Below are 17,040 nucleotides of genomic sequence, written 5' to 3' on the forward strand. Positions count from 1 at the left end.
AAATTGGTCCTCTGGAAGATCAGAATTGTAATCTATGCATGGAGCCAAAAGAGATGGATGATATCTTAAATAGATTTTTTGCATCTGTATTTAATCAGAAGATGGATACAGATTACAGAGCTAGAGGTGTTTGCAGGTTTGAGGCAAATTAGGATCGATAAATCCATAGGCCCTGACAAGGTGTTCACTCAGTCCCTGTGGGGAGCAAGTACAGAAATTGCAGGGGCCTTAGCAGAGATGCTTTAAACATCCTTAGCCTCCAGCGCGGTGCTAGAGGATTGGAGGTAAGCTAATGTTGGGTCGGGTAAATGGAAGCAGGCTTTTCCACTGAATTTGCATGAGGCTACAACTGGAGGTCATGGGTTAAGGGTGAAAGATGAAATATCTAAAGGGAATATGAATGGGAGGTTCTTCAATTAGAGGATGGTGAGGGCATGGACTGAGCTGCCAGCAAGTCGATTTGAACATTTAAGAGAAATCTGGAGAGTTATATGCATAAAAGGTCTATGGATGGCTATGGTCTGGGTGCAGGTCACTAGGTCTGGGCAAATTAATGGTTTGCCACAGACTAGGTGGGTCAGGAATAGGGCCTATTCCTGTAGTGTAGTGTTCTATGACGCTGAATGAACCTCTTAACCGTGTCTGCATGCTTTTACGCTTTGAGTTGCTGCTACTTGATTGGCTGATTAGATTCTTGCATTAACAAACTGGTGAGCCTAGTAAAGTGGGCAATGAGTGCATAACACTGCATATTCTTAAGCTGCCTTTATTTTTTACTCTTAAGCTGACCACCTCCTTAGAAGCGCTATCCACAGAGCCCTCTGTCCTAACATTGTACTTTAGTGACCTCAGCTACCACATCAGCTCCAGAATCCAGAGTACAACAACACTGCAACTTGAGACACTTCCAGCCAATCTCATTGCCAGAGCCACTGGTCCTTCCATGCCTCCATTTTATAAATAATTTACCTAGTAAGAACCAGTCACAAGGCATCAGCTCTTGCCTAGTTACTAACGTTCCATTGATGTCATGTTTGAATGAACACATTCCCATAGTGATGAATAGTTTAAACTACTGCCAATGTTGGGTTGCCCCAAACAACCCTGTTTATGATTACCCTAATTTCACTAAGATGTCCACTCTGAAAAATGGGCAGTCGGAAGACCAGTATGATCAACAAGCTGTCATTTTGATTTGTATTATTCAATACCTGAATGGGAGAATATGAGTTCAATTCAGAGCTTCTTGCAGTAAAGTGCAGTTTACTGCAGTAAAATCGGTAATTTTTCAAGGTTTGCAGATGTATGTATTGTAGCAAACCAAATCTGTTAGTTCAGTAAAATATTTAGTTATAACTGTGACAACCACAGATAATTGTGGCCTGGGTCAAACTAGATGTACTGGATACCGCATCTTGCTTTATCCTGCTAAGGCAGGTTGATTAAAGTATTCCTCATTCCTTTCAGCTTCACTTAAATAATGCTTTGAAATGGAATGTGGGGACTGAGTTGACCTGACAGTCATGCATTTTTACAATTCCTGGCATAGAACTGTGGGCCACACTTCAGATACAGCTGGCAGGGCAGGTATGTAGCGGAAGGTAATTTTGCTGACAAGCAAGCTGGCAAGTTGCCAAAAGCCTGTTACCGCAGATTGAGAAGGAGAAATAGCTTTAAGCATTCATTTGAAGCAGACTTCATAATGAAGTGAAGACCCAGCTTTTAACTAGCGTTAGCTCGGAGTCTGATGCAGTGTGAATTTTTAATGCTCATTGTCACCAAAGCGACTCGCAAGGTAGGGCATCTAGTTCAATTCAGATCCAATTCAATTCAATCATAATCAAACTGTACCAAAAAATGGCTCGAATATAAGTGCCACAAATACCATTAAAAGTGGCGGTTGCCATGTACATCACTGTACTGCAGCGCTGGCTTTGTTTGCTAATTATATGTATGGTTTGATAAAGAGATGGCTTTTTCTTCAGCAATCAAAGACAAGTACCTTTTATCAAAAGGAATAGTTCCATTCTAACAAGCTGTCACACATACACACTAGTTGGAAAATTTAAGCATAGCACATGATAATTATAAATCTAAGGCACTATCTATACCGCACTGGGAGAAAAAAGTTTTGTTCAATTTCTTAAATGTCTTTAGAAGGGGTAATTTTCTAGTTCAGTTCTCACTTTGCATTCTGATCACTTGTTGAAAATTACAGAGGAAACAAAATTCAAGCCTGTTGTTTGTTTTATGCTTTGGATGTGATTTTTATTTTTGTTTATTCTTTGCCTTGCATGTGCAAGTAAAGAGAGAAAGAACTTCCACTTACACGGTGAATATTACTGCTTTTGGAGTCCAGCCACCTCATTGATCAGCAGCAACACTAAGTACATCAAGATCCCACACCAGAATAGAAAACAGTAGGAAATCTTTTCATTACTTATTTTTAGTTAACTTGTGGGTGAAGAAAAATGAGATTGAATTTCAAAAAATGAGCCAAAATCACATGGAGTCAACAATGAATTCTCCAGCTTTAGCTAACTTGATCTCACATTATGTCTGTACCATAACTTGGCATTTTTTAGCTCAGGTTTTCTCTCTCCATTAGCATAACCTGATCCTCTTGGGATTTGCCAAGGTACCACTATTAGTAACACATAACATGAATAAAGATCCATAATGTACTTTTAATTGTCACATTAAACCAATTGGTTTCAAACTATGAGAAATGTATCATTTCATCCCTGTTCTTACATTCTGTACCTCTAAAAATGAATGCCGTCATTGCTTTTGACTTCTGCATCATTGACTCAACCTGGAGGTTAACATTTAGGGTATCCTGCACAAGGACTCTCAAGCTCCTTTCAAATTCTGCATTTTGAATTCTCTCCCCATCTAAATAGTAGTCTTCCCGTTTATTTCCACCAAAGTGCATGACCATACACTTTCCATCATTGTATTTCACTTGCCACTTCTTTGCCCATTCTGCTAAATTATCTAAGTCTCTCTGCAGCCTCTCTGTTTCCCCAACACTACCCGCTCCTTCACCTATCTTTCTATCATTGGCAAATTTAGCCACAAAGCCATTAATCCTGTAGTCCAAATCATTGACATACATCGTAAAAAGCGGCAGTCCCAACACCGAACTCTGTGGAACTCCATTCATCCAGAATAGGATCCCTTTATTCTCACTCTCTGTTTTCTGCCAATCAGCCAATGCTCCATCCATGCAGGTCACTCCCCTGTAATTCCATGGTCTCTTATCTTGCTAGGCAGCCTCATGTGCAGCACCTTGTCAAAGGCTTTCTGAAAATCCAAGTACACCATATCTACAGCATCTCCTTTGTCTACCCTGCTTGTAATTTCCTCAAAAAATTGTGGTGGGTTAGTCAGGCAAGATTTTCCTTTCAGGAAACCATGCTGGCTTTGGCCTATCTTGTCATGTGCCTCCAGGTATTCTGTTATCTCATCCCTAACAATCAATTCCAACAACTTCCCAACCACCGATGTCAGGCTAATAGTTCTATAGTGTCTATAGTTTCCTTTCTGCTGCCTCCCGCCCTTCTTAAAAGCAGAGTAACATTTGTAATTTTCCAGTTATCCAGTACAATGCCAGAATCTATCGATTCTTGAAAGATCACTGTTAATGCCTCTGCAAACTCTCCAGTTTCTTCCTTCAGAACTTAAGGGTGCATTCCATCAGGTCCAGGAGATTCATCCACCCTCAGACCATTAAGCTTCCTGAGCACCTTCTCAGTTGAAATTTTCACTGCACATACTTCACTTCCTTGACACGCTTGAATGTCCGGTATACTGCAGATGTCTTCCACTGTGAAGACTGATGCAAAATATGCATTCAGTTCCTCTGCCATCTCTGTGTCTCTCATTACAATATCTCCAGCATCATTTTCTATTGGTCTTTTATCTACCCTCAACTCTCTTTTACCCTTTATATACTTAAAAATGATTTTGGTATCTTCTTTGATATTAGTCGCCAGCTTCCTTTCATAATTCATTTTTTCTTTCCTAATGACCTAAGTTTCCTTCTGCAAGTCTTTAAAAGCTTCCCAATCCTCCATCTTCCCACTAGCTCTGCCTTCCTTGTATGTCCTCCTTTTTGTTTTTAATTTGGCTCTGACTTCACTTGTCAGCCATGGTAGTATTTGGAATATATCTGTCTTGTACTTCCCTTATTTTTTTACAGAAATTCCAGCTATTACTGCTCTGCTGTCCTTCCTGCTAGTGTCCCTTTCCAGTCAACCTTGGCCAGTTCCCCTCTCATGCCATTGTAATTTCCTTTATTCCACTGAATTACCCACATATTGGAATTTAGTTTCTCCTTCTCAAATTTCAAAGTGAGCTTAATCATATTGTGATCACTGTTCCCTACGGGTTCCGTAACCTTAAGCTCTCTTATCACCTCTGGATCATTGCAAACACCCAATCCAGCACAGCTGACCCCCTAGAGGGCACAACAACAAGCTGTTCCAAAACACTATCCCTTAGACATTCTATAAATTCTCTCTCTTGAGGTCCAGTACTGGCCAGTTTTCCCAATCCACTTTCATGTTAAAATCCCCAATTATTATCATGACATTGCCCTTCTGACACACCTTTTCTACCTCCTGCTGTAATTCGTAATCAACATCCCGGCAGCTGTTTGGAGGCCTTACCATTTTACTCTTATCAGTTCTGAACTCAACCCACAGAGACTCTACACCTTCCGATCCTATGTCATACCTTTCTGAAGATTTATTATTATTTCTTATACACAGGACCACACTACCCCCTCTGCCTACTAAGCTATCTTTCTGATACACCTTATATCCTTGGACATTCAACTCCCAATAGCAGCCATCCTTTAGCCGAGTTTCAGAGATGGCCACAGCGTCATACTTGCCAATCTGGAGATGAATTTCAAGATAGTCCATTTTATGTCTTGTACTGCACACATTCAAATACAACATGTTTAGTCCAATATTTGTTGCTTTCTGTTTTAACTGCACCATGCCTCTATTGCCCTGTAAGTCATCCCACTGGCTGTGATTATGCCTCAACTCCTGCCTGTCCTTTCTATCATCTTTGTTGCATGCTATCTTTGATTTATTTCTGTTTTCCCATTCCTCAGCCCTACCACCCCAATTCTCATCCCCCTGCCAAATTAGTTTAACCCTCCCTAACACCTCTATTATACCTGCCTGCTAGGATATTGGACCCCTTTGGGTTCAAGTGTAACCCATCCTTTTTGTACAGGTCTTACCTCCCCCTGAAGGTGCCCCAGTGATCCAGGAACCTGAAGCCCTGCCCCTACAGCAGTCTCTCAGTCACACATTAATATGCCTGATCATGATATTTTTGCGCTCATTAGCATGTGGCACAGGCAGCAATCCCAAGACTACTACCCTGGAGATCCTGCAATTCAGCTTCCTACACAACTCCCTGAATTCTCTCTTCAGGATCTCCTCCCTTTTTCTACCTATGCCATTGGTACCAACATTTACCAAGACTTCTGGCTGTTCACTCTCCCTTCAGAATACTCTACACCCAGTCTGAGACAACCCGTACCTTGGCACCTGGGAGTCAACATGTCATGTGGGTATCTCTGTCAGGCTGACAGAACCTTCTGTCTGTTCCTCTCAATATGGAATCCCCTATGACTACCACATTCCTCACATTCTTCTCACCGTTTTGCACCATGGAACCAGGCTCAGTGCCAGAGACCCGATCTCTGTGGCTGTCAGGTCACCCCCCACCCAACAGCATCCAAAACGAGATGATTGTTACTGAGGGGGATGGCCACAGGGGTGTTCTCTACTATCTGAGCTCTTCCTATCCCTTTCCTGACACTCACCCGCTTATCTAACTCCTGCAGCCTCGAGGTGACTAACCCCTTGCAGCCCCTATCTATCTCCTGCTCACTTTCCCTAATAAGCTGTTGGTCATCAAGCTGCAGCTCCAGATCCTTACACGGTCTCTCAGGAGCTGCATCTTGGTGCAGCTCTGGCCATCTGGGAGACTGGAAGATTCCCAGGATTCCCACATTTGACACCTAGGGCAAACTACTAACCCTACAGAACTGCTCTTTATACCTCTAAAAAAAATAGAAAGAAAATAAAGATGAAGTCCACCCACCTAGCCAAAACCCGAATGAGCCAAAGTCTCTCTGCCTCCGTCGATGACCGCTCCGCAAGGCAGCGTCTCCCTTTTATGCCTTAACCTTCTCAGTCTCTCAAGTAACACACACAAACTGCTGGAATAACTCAGCAGGCCAGGTAGCATCTGCAGAAAAGAGAAAGCAGCTGATGTTTTGGGCTGAGATCCTTCATCAGGTCGAGTAAAATGACTTGATCCTTCAGTGATCATGATTTTAAGTGTAAGGTTGTGGACCTTTGTCCAAATGGATAACTGAATCTATCTCTCCATAGCAGACTCTTAACGGTGTATCTTCCCATAACCTGGAGAATGGTCCTATTGTGGGTGCTTAACCCCAGTGTACTCAGACTTAATGGATGCTCGTAGGTATTCTCAGTACACACTGTGCTATTTCATTTGTTTGGTTTGAAGTCAAGAGTGCAGAACAGGGACAGCACCATAGCGTAATGTGGCATTTTAGAGTAGTAGTTAGCAAAATGCTATTACAATGCCAGCAACCCAGGTTCAATTCCATTACTGTTTTTTAGGGCTTTGTATGTTTTTCCTGTAACAGCATGAGTTTCCTCCGGGTGCTCTGGGTTCTCCCCCATTCCAAAAGCACATTGGTTAGTAGTTTAATTGCCCTCTGGGGTGTAATTGGCTGGTATGTACTCATTGGGCTAGAAGGATCTGTACCCATTTCTATAAATAAAAATAAATAAATAAAGCAGTCCTGTTAGGGTTACATCTGTACACTAAACTGAAAAACAAAGTGGTGGAAGATGCTCACCATTGATAAAGATATTTATTATAAATATTGTTTGTGTACAGTGAATCCCACTTAACAACAGCTTCAGTTTCTGATACCAGTGCATGGATGGTACCCAACAGTACCCAACAGTCCTTACCAGGAATAAACTTTTTAATGAAATGCATAGTTTTTCAATGTAACCTATCTGGTGATAGTAAAATATCAAGGCTAGATATCTTCCCTAACAGCCATAATAAGGCTTCCTTCCTTTCCCAGTCATATTAGTTTAGCAATCACCTGGCCTTTTGTTTTCCACAAAAGGCATTTGTGATCATCTCAAAAAAGAGGCTGTTATCTTGTCTGTGGACTTGATCACTGGTTTCATCCCAGCATCTTGTCCTGATTAAAACTGTTTCACAATTGCTAATTCCCTTTGCGACATCATATCCATTCTGCATTCACACTCATATATTAGATTCAATATGTTAAACAGCTCTGTTTGAATTAATTCCTTATTAGTTCAATATAGATGCCATTACAGCTTGGGGCATTGGATTTAGGAGTTCAATTCCACCTTGTACTCCTCCTCCTCCCTCTACCTTCTTATTCTGGCCTCTGCCCTTTCTTTCCAGTCCTGATGAAGGGTGATCTCCCTGTGACAGCATGGGTTTCTTCAAGGTGCTCTGGTTTCCTCCTGCAGTCTAAAGACATACAGGTTGGTAGGTTAATTGGTCATTGCAAATTGTGATGTGATTAGGCTAGGGTTAAATTGGTGGGATACTGGGTGGCTTGGCTTGGTGGGCCTGAAGGTCCTGTTTTGTGCCATTTCCCTAAATAAATAAAAATAACAAAATGATTCTGCAGCACCTAATCTAAAAAAAACCTCTTAAACTTGCACTTATTAGCCTGACAACATATTCCCAAAATGTACTGTATCTTCTGGTTCCTATTCACATAAGCAGAATGTGTATCTTGTGAAAATCTCTGAAGCAGCTGGATTAAAATGTTCACCAGGATTCTCACAATCTCCTCATTATGAGATCTCATCCATGGTGGATGTGACTAAAGAAACTCATCAGTTTTTTGTTTATCTCTAGTCCTAATGTCAGAAACAGGGTCATTTCCTTTTTTCATGCTGGCGGCATTGTTCTATTCAGAGTCCTCCCCGGAATCTCAATAATATTTACTTTTGGGATCATCTGCACATTGTCCAGATGCAGAGCAAATGACAGCAATTTCTTATGTTATCCAACACTGCAACGCATCCATCATGTCCAGTTCAAACCATCATTCTTCTACATGAAGAATTTGTTTTCTTTTTCCAGGAACTTGCTTACTTCCTCATCAACAATATTACAAACTATTACCCAATATAACATCCATACATTGATCTCTACATTGCTGCTTATGAGGGCATCAACATGATAGAGCTCAGAATCAGATTTATTATCACTGACGTATGATGTGAAATTTGTTGTTTTGCAGCAGCCGTACATTGCCAAGGCAAGAGAATCTATATATTACAATAAAAAGATTCTTTATTGATGGCAAACAAGATGCAACTACAATTATAACTGATGTGACAATATATTTTCTCACTGATACCACCATGGACATGTCCTTCAGGATTATAATTGCTTGGAGGAATATGGCTTTCACCCCTCCTCTTCCCTTCACATGTTCATTACCTCTGTCTGGAACCCACTTCTTCTCTTTAATCCATGGTCCAATGTCCTCTCCTATTAGACTTCAGCCCTTTAGCTCTGCTACCAAACCTCTCCCAGTTTCCTACTTCATCTCCCCTCCTGCACCCACCCAACTTCCCCCATATCTAGTCTCATCTATCAACTGTCAGCTTGAACTCTTCCTCCTACCTCTACCATTTTATTCTGGCCTCTGCCCCCTTCATTTCCAGTCTTGATGAAGGTTGCTAGCCCAAAATGTTGCCTATTCATTCACCTCCTTAGATGCTGGCTGACCTATTGAGTTCCTTCAGCATTTTGTATGTGTGCTGCTCAAAATATAAAAAAAAGTTCAATTTCAAAGTTTAAAGTACATTTTATTATCAAAGTATGTGTAAATTATATAACCTTGAGATGTGTCTACTTTCAGGCAGCCACAAAACAAGAAATCCAAAAGAGCCCAATTTACAAAAAGACCAACACTCAATGCACAGAGAGACAGAAAAAAAAAGTCAAATCAAATCATGCATACAATGAAGAAAGCATCAGCATTCCAAACAAAATGAAGTCCATAAACCCGAAGCTGGGAGCAGCCACAGTTGGCCCATAGCCTTAGTCTCAGTCCATCACACATGGAAATCACTGCGAAGCTCACAGACACTTTGCCTGGAGCAGCTGGGGCGCGAACGAGCCTTAGCCTCAGTGCCAAGGAGAGCGGAGTAAAGGGTTGCTGAGTGAAACAGACTCGACCCACTCCTCTGGTCCCGACACCTTACCTTATCAGTCCATTTGGCCTGACATATAAATTGTCCAAGGACCGGGTCATCCCCTAAACTCCGGCCTTGGACCCACCGCAACGACACACTCAGTGACTCGACCTTTCCAAACTGTGTGGCACTTAAATGGACCAAACCTCACTTCTGGTTTAGATAGATGGGCTCCAAATCAGCTCCACTTCAGCTTTTCTCCCTCCTCTCGCTCCAACTACGTCTCCAGTTATGGATCCGCTTCTGACTCCATCTTCTCCTGGAACATGCCTCAACCTTTCTCCAATTCTGTCTCACACCTATATGCCTCGACCCTCAGATCAGCCCAGCTTCACTCACCTCTTCATTGTTTGTGGTGCTCATTTACCATATTTTTCAAATAAGAAGTGTTATTGGTAGAGTATTTAGTTCAATTTCTTGCTTTGAGAATCACCAGTAAGTTTTTGCCACATTTAAAAACGTTTTTGCGCTGTATTAAACCAGAAGCTAGAAAAGACCTAGACTTAAGAGCAGAATTAGGACATTCAACCCATCAAATCTGTTCAGTCATTCCATCATGGCTGATTTACTATCCCTCTCAATACCATTCTCCTGCCTTCTTCCCCTAACCTTTGACATCCCAACTAACAAAGAACCTATCAACCTCCACTTCAAATATATTCAATGACCTAGCTTTCACAGCTGTCTGTGGCTATGAATTCCACAGATTCACCACCCTCAGGCTAAGGAAATTTTTCCTCATCTCTGTTCCTAATGGATGTTCCTCTATTCTGAGGCAGCTCCCTCTGGTTTTAGACTATACCACTACAGGAAACATCTTCTCCACACTCACTCATTCTAGGTCTTTTAAAATTCGATAGGTTCAATGAGGTTTCCCACCCCATTCCACTGCTTAACTACCATCCTGTCTGCACTTGTTATGCCTCCAACCTCTCCAGCTGAAGTTCTAGCTTGTGCCCATTCTCGCCCAAGCCTGTTGAACCAAAGCCTGACCATTCTTACACTGGCCCACTCCAACACTGGCTAAACTGTTATACCTCGCTTCTTTTTATTGGCCCCTGTCGAGTGCCCAAAAGATCACAATGATTGTAGCCCACCAAAAAGTTCCAAAACTTCCCAAGGTCTGTTTAAACTTTGTTCAGCCTCACTAAATGACAGTGTGTTGCAAAGATTGCAGCCAACAGAAAATATATTCAAATGGACTAATAATATAATGATGTGGTGACAGAAAGAAATGTGGTGTGGATATAAAAAGACTGGATATAGAAAGGCTGAATTAATGGACAAGATCATGTCAAATGGAATTTAATATGGAAAAATGTAAAGACATCTACTTTGGTAGAAAATACAGAAAGCTTTGTGAGGCAGTGGAAGGTGTTGGTATTCAAAAGTATTTGGATGTCGATGTACAAAAATTCCTGAAAGTGAGCATGCAGGAGCAACAATTAGTTAGGAAGGCAGACAGTTTGTTTATTGAAGGAGAGTTTCCATACAAGTATCAATATGTTTCACTGGAAGCATAAGGGTTTCTGGAGAAACCATACCTGAAGCATCATGTATAGTCCTCATGATGCCATGTCCAAGTAAGATACTTGTGATGAAGACAGCACAATGAATATTCATCAGAATCCTGATCTGTGCAGGATAAGGAAGCAAGGTTCCTTTGAAAAGACATGAAGTTTTCTCAACGTACATTCTCTTGAGTTTAGAAGAATGAAAAGTGATCTCGTTAAAACGCACATGATTTTTATGGTGTATGAAGTTTTGATGCTTCCCTTGGCCAGGGTGTATAGAACAAGCCTCACCAATTCAAAATAAGAGGTCTGCTATTCCGCACTAAAATCAGAAAATTTTGTATCCTTTTGAGGATCATAAGTATTTGGAATTCTTTCTGAAAGAGCTTCAGTGGCTCACTCACTGAGTATATTCAAGAACCAAAATCAGAATCCAGCTTACTATCACTGACAGACGTTGTGAAATTTGTTGCTTTGTGGAAGCAGCACAGTGTAAGACATAAAAAATTACTATGAGTTACAATAAGCAACTTAGAAAAATAAATAAGTAGAGAAAAAAGAGCAAAATAGTCAGATAATGTTCACGGTTTGATGAAATGTTCAGAAATCTGATGACAGAGGGTAAGAAATTGTTCCTAATCCATTGAGTATGCATCCTTAGGCTCCTGTACTTCCTCCATGGTGGTATTTGATGAGAAAAGGGAATGTTCTGGATGCAAGAGTCCTTAATGATCAATACTGTCTTCTTGAGGCACTCCCTTTTAATGGTGTCCTCAATAGAGGGGAGGAACGTGTATATGATGGAATCTACAAACCTCTGCAAATTTTAATCAATCCTGTACATTGAAGCCTCCATACCAGACAGTATTGCAACTAGTTAGAATACTCTCCTGGCACTAACAACACTTTGGATATTAAAGAATCAGGAGTATTGGATTAGATCCAAAAAGTGCTGAAATAAAAGATCGGCCATTATTTTATAATGGGGTATTAGGGAAGAGGGCTGAATGGCCTATTCCCCTTTATGTTCTTTCGCAGTGGTAAATCATGACTGTTTTCAATTTTGCATGTTCTAAGCTGCCACAGCTTATAAATGCACAGACATAATGTGCACAAATTCTAACAGATATTGCAAATTTAAGCTATAAATGAGTTTGGAATCTCAAGAGTGTTCATTTTGTTTTCCAGCTGAGTACCATTGTTTTAATCTCAATTTGTCGGCAAGTGCCCCTGAGCTCAAGCTGCAGAGAATCAATAAGGAAAAGTCTGGAAGCATCTATGATGATGAATGTCCTGAATCATGCTGAAGCTGACTCAGTCCCCATTTGCTCCACATCATTCATTCCATCTGATGGCAAGAGAAAACATTGGATGCATCCCTACAGAGCAAACAGCTTGGCATCAATGAACACAAAGGCTTTAAACCTTTCTTGGATGAGGGCAAGTCTGTGGATGCTGGTAACAATGATAGATTACCACCACAGATAAAGATGCCAGCCCCTGCATGTTTCACAGATGTTCTCACTGCCTCACCAAAACCATAATGGTAAATTATGTGGATGGATAGAGGTAGAGCACAGTAAAAGGCTCTTCTGGCTCAATATGTCCATTCTATCCAACTAAACCCATGTGACCAACTAAACTACTAACTCCTTATGTGTTTGGAATATGGACATAAACGAGGAGACCCAGAGGAAACCCATGCTGATGCACAGAGAATGTACAAAGTTTTTACAGAGAGCAACTGGAATTGAAACTATGTTGCTGGTGCTTTAACGGCATTACACTAATCTCCCATACTGCCATGCCATCCCTACTTTACGTCAAATGCAAACAGCCCCTGCAACCTTCAGAGCCATGTTTAACTGAATGACTGAGTCTGTGTGGATGTCTTTTTTCTGACAAGTACACACTCAGCAAAACAAATGGGCAGAATGTGAGGGAAAATATCCTTATGAGTTACCACAAATTAATGCTATTATTGCTCACTAATATGGGAAAGAAATTTGATTTTTAATGAACTGTATGTTGTTGAGACAACTGATAAAGCTTAAATTAAATGCAGATTTTAGACTAGGCATATTCTGAGAATGTGAATCAATTAGATAGTTAATTATGACAAAGCACAGATATTTTCTCTCTTCTTAACTAAACAGAGAATGTCATTCCCTGTAGTGTAAACAAAAGAGCCAGAAAAGCTGAAGTAACACCAAATATATTGACTGTCCAGTTGTGAAATGTTCGGATCAAAATGAACTGCTGTGATTTATAAATGTAAATTATTTTTATTTCAAGTAAAAATGTTCCCTTCTACTCTTTCTTCCACACTTTTCAGCATAAATTTCTTTCCTTGTCATCATAGAAATCTAAATCCAATTATCATTGCCTTATTAATGGTTACTGTTTGTTTGGTCATGCTTCTTGTCTATTGGTGCTGACAGCTGAGGTTTCCAACTGTTGTTTATCCAGTAGTGAATTGAATTTTGAATCATTTATATTTTAATTGAATTTGTTACTTCACAGGAGCTGACCATTTACACAGCAGTGAACAATGATAGCTGAATCTGGAGCAGGCTCTTTCAGGTCAGATCTGCAGACATGTCACTCAGTCCCTCCAGTTTTATTACCTCCTGACATATGACACTGTAGTGGATTTTCAGTGGCCCCAATCTACCACTTATGAGACACTGAAAATCATGCTCACCGGACGGCCATTTTAACACCTGCAAATGCCTGAATCCATTTAAAAGTTACCTAACCACCTGGGTCACTGTCAAATCTCTCTGGGGTGGGTAGATATACTGGCTCCAGAGTGGGACCAACTGTTTCTCCTAAGCATCTTCAATCTCCTTCTTGCAAAGGTTGACCCATGGCTACCTGGAAGTCATGTATTTCCATGCTTTGTCAGAAAATATCTTTGCTGTGGCTGGTACTGGGACCATACTGGCTCAACCATACCGCAACAAGAGTCCTTGACGAGAGTGGCTTGGATACAAATGCTGGAGTATCCGAGGCTCGGATCGATAAACAGTCTCAAACTGGATCGGGAATCTGAGCACAAAGCAAACAATAGCCAAAATCACAAGTAGGCTTGGGGTTGAGCACAGAAGTGTTCCTTAAATATTCAATCCGTGGCCCCCAAAACACGATTGCCAATTAACGGGATTGTCCTGAATCTTTAAAGGGGCTGCGCTAGCCATCCATACTCTGGGGAGTTAGAGTGCATCTAAACCTCAGAAGCTGTCATAGATGGGTGCATGTCATTACAGTCAGATGATGTCGTCAATGAGGAAACCAAGAGGAGAGATCAGATCGTAAAGGGAGCAATAGAAGGGTCAATAAAAGAATACTCCGGTGAACTAGATGCATCTTTATAGGATCATGAAGCTCAAAACTGAAGAAGAAAAGGGAAGGAGAAAGGTAGCCACCACTGTCAGAATCACTTCCTGCAATCTCAGAGTAAACTCATATGACCACCATGGAGGAGACCTCAGAACCTAAGATTATTTTAAACACACAAGTCTCACCTGCCAAGCAGAGTGATTGCCGTTGTCCAGAAAGATGATATCCCACAAGAGCAAGAAATCCCCCACAACAATGAAATCTTTAGGCCCGATGGGACAATTTAACATATACTATGCTGTGGATGTCTGTATAAAGATGTTGCATTATATAGTATACAGTGTATATACTTTGTATTTGAGATGTATTCTATATTGAGTTGGAGTTTATAGCTAAGCGGGGAGGAATGTTGTGTACTTAATATTTCAATAGTATTCTAGTAATCTTGTGTATATATATTGATTGATTAAGCATTCTTGTTTGTTTAAATAATTCATTACGAGTTATATTTATAAATACGTGAATTGCATGTGTCAGCACACTACCATGTGATATGCATGTGCCTCACTTAAAATAAACACAAAGTTAGACATGTATCACACACAAAATGCTGGTGGAACACAGCTGGCACAAGGCAGCATTCCACCTGCATTTTATGTGTGTTGCTTGAATTTCCAGCATCTGCAGATTTCCTCGTGTTTGCATTAGACATGCATTGCTGGACTCCCACATCTTCCTGTGAATTAGTTTAATGTTTTGAAGTTACAAAACATACCAGAATGTTTCTGTCCTGATGGAGGGTCTCTAACCAAAACATTGACTGTTTATTCCCCTGCATAGACCTGCCTGACTTGACCTCCAACCTGTTGTGTGTTGCTCTAGAAATATACAGAGCAAGACCCAATCGGATTCAAGGATGAATGGAAGTAAAGGCCTTTTCAAGGTCAGTCACTGTATTGAAGTTTCCATAGCAACATACTTGCTGCTCCGAGTTCTAATCAACAATTGATCTTGCTGGTGATTCCTCTGGCTTGGTTACCAGATTACCAAGCAACACAGAATGTGTTCTCTAATTCTCCAATTCCAACCTCACTCCTTCTGAACGCACTGCTCTCCACTCCCTCTGCACTAATCTGAATCTTACCATCAATCTGCTGACTATGGGTGTGCTGTAGTAGTCTGGTGGACTGACCTTTATCTTGCTGAGGCCTAGTGACAAATTTCAGACACCTCCTCTTAATTACCTCTTGAACAGGATCCCACTGAGCAGCACCAGGCCATTTTCTCCCACACCTTATTAGTTCTGGGGATCTCCCATCCACCACTCAGCAAGCCAACAACCTCATAGTTTCTTCACCCCACACCTTCCATCTCTACCTCCTAACCAAGATCCTCAAACCTGCCTGTCTAGGTAGACCCATTGTTTCAGCTTGTTCCTGTCCCTCTGAACTCATATCTGCATATATCAGCTCTGTTTTATTTCCCCTGGTTTAGTCCCTTCTGACCTACATCCATGACAGCTCACGTGCTCTGGCCCTGAGCATTTTATTTTCACTATGGATGTCCAGTCCCTATACATCTTCATCCCCCACTAGGAAGGCTTCAAAGCTCTCCATTTCTTTCTGGCCACCAGACTCAACTGGTTCCCCTCCACCACCGCTCTCCTCCATCTTGTGGAACTTGTCCTCACTCTTAACAAATTCACCTTTGGCTCCTCCACTTCTGTCAAACAAAAGATGCAGCCGTGGGTACTCAAATGGGTCCCCGCTATGCCTGCCTTTTTGTCAACTATGTGGAACAGTCTACGTTCCAAGCCTATGCTGGTGTCACTCCTCTACTTTTCCTATGCTACATCAACATCTTCATTGTTGCTACTTCCTGCGCCCATGCCGAGCTGTTGACTTTATCAAATTTGCCTCCAACTTCCAACCTATCTTCAGATTTTCCTGGTCCATTTTTACTTGTAAAAGTGTCTTCCCCTCCTCCCAATTCCTCTGTCTCTGCTGATTTTGCTCTCAAGATGAGGTTTTTCATTCCAGAACATAAAATATCCTCCTTTTTCAAAGAAAGGGGCTTCCCTTCCTCCACCATCAAAGCTGCTCTCAACCACATCTCCTCCATTTTGCACACATCTGCCCTCACCCCATCCTCCCGCCACCCCACCAGGGATAGGATTCCTCTTGTCCTCACCTACCACCCCACCAGCTTCCATGTCAGCACATAATTTCCATAGCTTCTGCCTTCTCCAATTGGATGCCACCATCAAGCACATCTTTCCCTCTCCCCCACTTTCTACTTTCTGCAGGGATCACTCCCTACATGCCTTCCTTGTTCAGTCATCCCTCCTTACTGATGTCCCTCCTGGCTCTTATCCTTGCAAGCAGAACAAGTGCTACACCTGCCCCTACACCTCCTCCCTCACTACTATTCAGGGCCCTAAGCAGTCCTTTCATGTGAGGTGATATTTCATCTCTGAGTCTGTTGGGGGTCACCTATTGTATCTGGTGCTCCTGGTGTGGCCTCTTGTATATCAATGGGACCCAGGGTAGATTGGGAGATTGCTTCACCAAGCACCTATGCTTCATCTGCCAGAAAAAGAGGATTCTCCCAGTGGCCACGTATTTTTGTTCTTCTTCCCACTCCAATTCTGACATGTCCATCCCTGGACTCCTCTACTGTCACGATGAGGCCACACTCAGGTTGGAGGAAAAACACCTTGTATTCTGTCTGCATAGCCTCCAACCTGATGGTATGAAAATCGATTTCTCAAACTTCCCTCCTTCTCTATTCCCCATTTCCATTTCTCTCTCTCACTTTATCTCCTTGCCTGCCCATCGCTTCCCTCTGGTGTT

At 41.6% G+C, this 17,040-nt stretch overlaps 1 long non-coding RNA gene across 8 annotated transcripts in view; it reads left to right on the top strand.

The window, feature by feature from the left end:
- Window positions 1–17,040, top strand: part of LOC132398032 (uncharacterized) — an 84,352-nt gene that overhangs the window by 18,541 nt on the left and 48,771 nt on the right. For 3 of the 8 annotated variants that reach the window (XR_009513512.1, XR_009513515.1, XR_009513516.1), the window contains exons 2-3: window positions 2,304–2,420; window positions 12,035–15,131. This is a non-coding gene — a long non-coding RNA (uncharacterized LOC132398032). Of the gene's footprint in view, window positions 1–1,661; window positions 1,796–2,303; window positions 2,421–12,034; window positions 15,132–17,040 lie in introns of those variants that run through there. The other 5 variants (XR_009513517.1, XR_009513519.1, XR_009513513.1 and 2 more) reach the window with 5 other exon arrangements.

The sequence above is a fragment of the Hypanus sabinus genome, chromosome 8 (genome assembly GCF_030144855.1).
Source record: "Hypanus sabinus isolate sHypSab1 chromosome 8, sHypSab1.hap1, whole genome shotgun sequence".
NCBI lineage: Eukaryota > Metazoa > Chordata > Chondrichthyes > Myliobatiformes > Dasyatidae > Hypanus > Hypanus sabinus.